The sequence below is a fragment of the Ceratosolen solmsi genome, unplaced genomic scaffold (assembly GCF_000503995.2).
Source record: "Ceratosolen solmsi marchali unplaced genomic scaffold, CerSol_1.0 scaffold11, whole genome shotgun sequence".
In the NCBI taxonomy this organism is placed as follows: Eukaryota; Metazoa; Arthropoda; class Insecta; order Hymenoptera; family Agaonidae; genus Ceratosolen; species Ceratosolen solmsi.
Genome location: NW_011948416.1, coordinates 12,269,554 through 12,276,760, shown reverse-complemented (window position 1 = coordinate 12,276,760; position 7,207 = coordinate 12,269,554).

The following is a 7,207-nucleotide window of genomic DNA, read 5'->3' as shown; positions in this document are numbered from 1 at the left end:
GAGAGAGAGAGAGAGAGAGAGAGAGAGAGAGAGAGAGAGAGAGAGGCAACTGAAATTATAAAACACGCGTGGGTTGAAAATGTGCTCGGAAATTTTAAATATATGTAAGAGATATTACACATTTCATAATGGCTCTGTGGTATGCGAGACCTCGCATAATATATTGAATATACGAGTATCCTGGAATCTCGAGCTAATGATGTTAACCCTGCGAAAAAACCTGTTGTCTTCCATTAAGTTTTAATGAGAAGCGTAACGAATTTATAGATGGTAGAACAGATGAGAACCTTCGAATTTGGTAGCCCTCTGAAAATTGTCTTCAAAATTAAATTCTCCCGGAGCTCGAATATTTTTCCGCCCATTAAGATCATTGTGCCAACTTTATTGTTCATTGCTCATTATAAGGAAATTAATTGGTCTTAAAACGTGCCCTTAAGGCCGTTAATTCAATGCTCATTACGTTCTTACATTCTCTTAAACATTTCTCCGAAAGTATTATCGAATTAATGCAACATTCGGAAGAACAATCACTAAATGCTTAACATATTATGAGGTTAAAACATATCTAACGGTATAACCTGCAATGCCTATCTCATTATTCTAATATAACACAATATATATTCTTGTTCTGTTATTTCTCGATTTTATTTTAGATACTGATGAGTACATAAATTACAACTTCAAGCAAATTTCATTTACATTATCGGTATTACATATATATATTATTATATTCTACATCATATATGTATATATTATTCGTGAGCCAAAATGATCCTACAGTCATGCGAACTTGGCGAAATGTAAAATTCAAAGTCGCGATTGAGAAGGGGGAAAAAGGATAAGCGGGTGAAAAGAAGTGAATTCGAGAAAGTAAAAATTAACGTTTAATAATTAGATGCTCGTGCGCATATGAAAATGGATGCACCCGTGGTGTATGAAACTCGCAACCTCTCCAAGGACTCCAATCGTATCCTCGTACCGTAATGTGTACATAAAACCGCATACGTTCGAGGTCAGTCACGATTAAAGAACCTGCAAGCAAGCTAATGCATATTCCTCAATATCCGTGTTTGTCACGGATTCTGCTTGGCATATATTCGTCAGAGGAGAAGTGGTAGAAAGCTTTTTGCCAACGAGTTAACAAAAAATTGGTTGGGTGGGTGAATCGCTAAGAAACGCGATGGAGATTTGTTATAGGGAGACAGAGGGTTAGGGTGGAGTGGCGGTGAGGGGGGACAAAGATCATGGTATAAAATTATAAAAATATAAAAATAAAAGAGACGGTGAGCCGTGGCTTTCTTTTCCGTCGAGTCTCTAAGGTAACGGAGAATTTAATTTCTATTTAAATGCAAATTAATCATCTCGAAAGCCAAAGTATTACGTTGAATACATTACTCCACCGATTTAATAACTAATGATCATTTTCAATTATGACGTTCGATATAATTAAGAGATGAATTGTCGCTAATAAAATTGTAAGTTTCGACGTCGTCCTCATTATTATTGAATTTAAATCGAATCAATAAGTCAATTCTTTATAATTATCGGTCCACAAGAATTTGCGGCATTAAAAAGAAAACGCCTGCCGATTAGATTATAAACCTTCTGCGAATGGTTGTGATTTTGCCTGCTAATAGTTGTTTCCAGCATTTTATGAAAACTTTACATTTTATGGAATTGTACACCGATAATATAACAGAGAGGAGACCAATTTTTTCGACGCTTTTATAGTATTATGCGGCAATATAATAAATATTTTTTATGACAATCACAATTGTTGCGTAATAATAACAATCGATGTCGATGATTCTCCAAGTTGCAGCGAAGTAAACAATTCGCTTTAACTAATATTGCAAACGATGCCGGATAACGCTTGTGGCAGCTTCAGCTCGACAAGCATCGCATCCAGAAAAGAAAAAAAGCTTTTACCTAATATTCACAAGCACACGCAAACGGATAGAAAAATTTCCTCATACCTTTCAGCTTTTTCAGCACGTTTTTTCTTTTTTTTCATTGCGCACCCGACTATGCGGAAGCTCGATAAACGCGCCCCCCCTTTGAAGCTCAAAGTCCTGCGTCCCCCCTGCCCGTCCTGACTCATTGCGTTCCGTCAACCGAAATCAGCGCTTCCCATGCGGCAAATCGATACGCGAGCGCAACGCGTGTACTTGCACTGGCACCTTGGTGCATCGGCATCGATATGTGCAATAAGTGCTTTGCACAAAGGCGAAACGAAGCCGCGACTACCAGTTAATAAACTTTCGGCAATACTTGCACCTCGAATCGTCGATCTTATTTCTCAGCTGGAGAAATGAGAAATTAAATATGGCGGAGCATCTGAGGGGAAAGCGCATCCGAGCAAATGCATCTTTTAGAATTTATCTCGGGAAATTTTTCTGGCTCGTGATTGTCGTAATCGCATAAGGAGAAAATTTTGAGGATTAGCGAGTCAATAGGATACTCCTAGGATCCAGCGTGGAATGGAAATCTGTTTTATGATGTTTTTATGATACTTTGCGACAAATCTCCATCATTTGGTTCTTGAATCCGTCTGTTGATAATTGAATCCCTGCTTCGATTGCATTAACATTAAGCAATAAAAAGCCGACTATAGCTTTGATTATATTACGTACATTCGTGTTATTGACTCGATATTATGTTATTGCCTTATTTGATTTCTTGTTGAATATATTATCTACATAAAGTAGTATTGTTAACAGTACCTTACACTCACATAATTATCAGCATTAATAAAAATTATTTTTTATAAAATCTGCACCGATGTTATTTAACATTAATAATCATGTTTTTGCATAAGCTACAAAGATAATGTTTATTTTATGAAATATCAGGGGTTCTCAGTATGAAAATATGCCAGCCTTAAATTACTCCATTCTGTCTATATTTGTTGCTAAATTGTTAAGCGCGCAATAATTATTGGAACAAGAATATTGCTCGAGGATGTGTGCGCAAATAACCATTTAGCGATCAATTAAGTATTTTGATTTGTTCGAATACAATTTTACTAATAGCTGCGGTTTAGACACTAAAGCATTTTGCTTCCGTGTCATTATAGATAACTAGGATAATGAAATAATTGCACTGTGTCGCACTTAAATACGATTATAATTTTACGAAAATTACACGTTTAATTTTATCTACTATTAATTATGTAGCGGAAAAATGCAATATTAATGTACAATAGAAACAAATTTTAACAATCGTAAATTAAGGCATAAAGAATATGTAGTTTCAAATAATCAATAATGAAGATAATAGAAAACGCTAATTTGAAAAATGTACTTGCAATTATGAATTTGTCCCGATACATTTGGAATTATCAATTAAAATAATATAAGAAAATAAATCAGGCCTTATTTATTATAAATATCTAATAAGAATAAAAAATTATTTAAATAAATTATATAAATCTTATATAGATCAATTGTAATCCGTTTTAAAGCAATGCAGAAAATATATTTAACAACAGATACAGAAAAGATAAAAATGCTTGTTTGATAAAAATTTTTATTTATTATATCAAGAAAAATAGCTATGTACATTTGTATTATATATTTATACTTCTTTTTATTCATACATTTTACTGATAACAATTTCAACTACTATCATTGGATTACACAGGCACTATATAGAATTTGAGAAAAATTTTTTTTTATGGTCCATGAAATATTTTTCATATCAACGGTATCGTCCACGTGACGATATGCCAGAATAATTCATAGTTTACAAAATTTCGAATTGCAAATTGTAAATATCAGTGTAGCAACAGTGACCTTCGTAATCATAGAAAATTATTTTATTTTATTTAATACACTTATTTAGATAATGTAGTAGTTAAATTTATATATTTTGGTTTTAATTGCATTATTGAAATTGCAATGTCTATTAATATTATTCTCATGGATTAATAAATTCATATACAATGAAAGCATTAAGATATAGATCACTATATATAATTTCATATTATATTTTATAAATATAAAAAAAAAGAATTTCTATGCAATACTTAACATTTTTTACATCAATTGAAATTAATATGATTCCATTGTACAATTATATTTTTATTAGTAATATTTAAATGCCGTTATTTATGTTTAATTTCATTGCGAAACTATATTTATATGTATATATTAAATATATCAAAATATTCCTTACTTAATACTACAAGAAATCAAACTTAAATTTATAATGACAAAATTAACATTAACAAGGTAATAAAACGCTAGAAATTCGATCGTATAACATTAAAATGTTATATTTAATAATTCGAACATTTTATAAAGTCTTATAAAGATCTTTAGCCATAAATTAATTTTTAACATAAATTATGACTATAAGAATTAACATGAAACTAGTAGAAAATGGCATTATTACTCTTATGTCAAGCGTTCTAATCTAAATGAATTTCTTTTTTTCTTTTTTTTTTTTGAAGCTCAACATACAGCAGAAACAGAGTTTCAATCGAATATTGAACAAAAAGAATCGAATAAAAATCGAACATAACGAGCATTGTAAGAGTAAAAGACATTAAAAGTCGAGAATCTTGATAGCTCAGCTTCATTATTCACGAGGGTGAAAATCCCAAAGATAAAACGAGACGTAGACGAGGTCATGAAACAAATTGAATGATCGACAGAGAATTACATTCCTGCGGTATTAGCAGTACACCTAGAATGTCGTTTTCAAGGTAATTTGACGATACAGAAAAGTTTAATTTTAAAGTATAGCATAAAAATTGAGAATTTGATCAATTTCTGTTGCCTTTACTAGATTTCTTCATTTTTTTTCTCATATCAACTGCAATACTTAGTGCCAAAAATTGAATTATAATAATCGGTGAATCGGTGATGATGGTCGGTAGACCCTTGTGAAAACAACATAAAAATATATATATATTTATTAAATTATTTGAATTATTTATTTGATTCAATAATTATTAACATATAACTTATTTTTATTAATAAATATCCCAAACAGTAACACAAATTATTATATAACAGATAGTTTACAACGAAATTTAATTATTTGATATTGTTATATATAATGAGAATAACAAATTTTTAAGAAGGAAAACTCCAAGACATAGTTTTCGAAGAAAGACTTAGTCGAAAGGAAATTGGATTATAATCATAATCAACATTGGGGAGTCAATTCAGATACAACTCATTTACCAATATACAATCAATATACAACCAGCACTTTCGATAAATAAACAATACAAATAATACTTAATTCAAGCCGACATATATAATATATAATATATAATGTATAATATAATATATAATCGACATATAATGATAAGTTGAATGAACAATATAGTAATAAATAAGAATGTTAATGTATTTTTATTAATAACAAGCTCCAACTGAAAATAGTTCTTATCACATTAAGCAGTTATTTGTTTATACAATATTTAGTCAATTTAATTAAATTATATTTTCAGCGCTGTTTAGGTATAAGAGGAAGATTTATTATTACGTTTTTCAAAACTTTAATACTTAAATAGGAACTTCTTCTATGAATACTAATAGTTCATGAAAATACTTTATATGTCTATGTGTACGTGCGTGCGTGTGTCTGCGGCTGTTTACATAATTATATTTAAATGAATCCATTATATTGCATAAACTTATTTTATTAAAACAATCATAAATATCACTTTATTACTTCTTACATTGTTTATTAGAACTGATTAAAATTTTTGAAGTCCAGAAATGAATTTCAGAAAACGAAAATATAAGATGCATCCAGATGAATGTTTTGATGTACTTCCGTAAAATGTAAAATTAAGTCAAAGTTATGTTTTTTTCATAAAATATGATTAAATGAAGTTTTTCAAATAATTTTTACAGTTACGGCCAAAAATAAAATAAAAATATAATATAAAATAGTGTTTGAGAATTATATTTGTATATACATCATTTTAACATTATATATTGTATATAATATCAATGAGATAAAAGATAAGCAGTGTTCGACTAATTATTTGAATTATTTAGAAATTAATTAGAAAATATTACTATAAATGATCAATGTATAACAATGCTATAGAGTATATTATATTATAATTTATATTTATATTTATATTTATATTCATATTTATATTACCCTACATTCAAGTTTAATAAATTATCTGTCCACTTCAGAATATTATTATAAATATATATATTATGATCAACAGTATAATTTACAAAAGTAAACAAAATTCAACTTAAAAAAGATCTAAAAAAATAATAATATAAAAAAGCAAAGCATTCTAGTAAACATAAAAATGTATCGGTATTTAACATTATTAATGAAATGTTAAATGTATATAAATAATTTTATGTATTCTAATGGTAAAAATCTCCTTCTGTCATAGCAATTCATCTAAATGTTTAATCTAATATTTTTATCTATAACCTGATTCTAAAATAATCATTATATTCTCTACTCAAATTATATTTCAAATCAATCGTTTTCATCAATTATGGAAAATCAGCGAATGTTGAAGCGACCAAACCGGTTATGGTGCACCTTCGGAGACAAACCAAACGGAATAAACTTAGAAGATTGCATATCACTGTATATCTTTAAGGGAAATCTCATTAAGTCTGGTGCTATCCGCCAACATCAGTCAACGGCCTCATTAATGGAATATTATTTAAAAATTTCTTAAGTACTGTTGATAAAAATTGATTCCTCGCATTCAAATGAATTTTTCTTCTTTAATACGTTAATTTGCAATCATTGCTTGAAAGATCCGCATGTAATTTTTATGTATATCACTCGAATATAATAAATATAATATTTTCCAAGGAAATTTGTCATATAAGTCATGAATGTCCAATAAGCTACGTTCTATATATAGAAAATAATGTTCTGGGATAATATCGATAAAGAGTAGCTTACTTTGCTGAAATTTTAAAGTAAAATATTAACCTTAAATTTATACGCAGATCAGTCATTACATGTCTATTATCATGTAGTATTCTTATGTTTGCAATTTAATTTATACTTTGTTGTAAAAGATAAACTCTAATAATAAGATAGAAGCTACTCTGTCAACAAATATTATTAAAATAGAAAATCATTAATTCTAAGTATCTACTTAAGTATATATATATATTCTAAGGCATATACTTAAAATCGATAGAATACAAATTTAATATAATTATAAATCAAGAAATTGCTATTTACAATATTA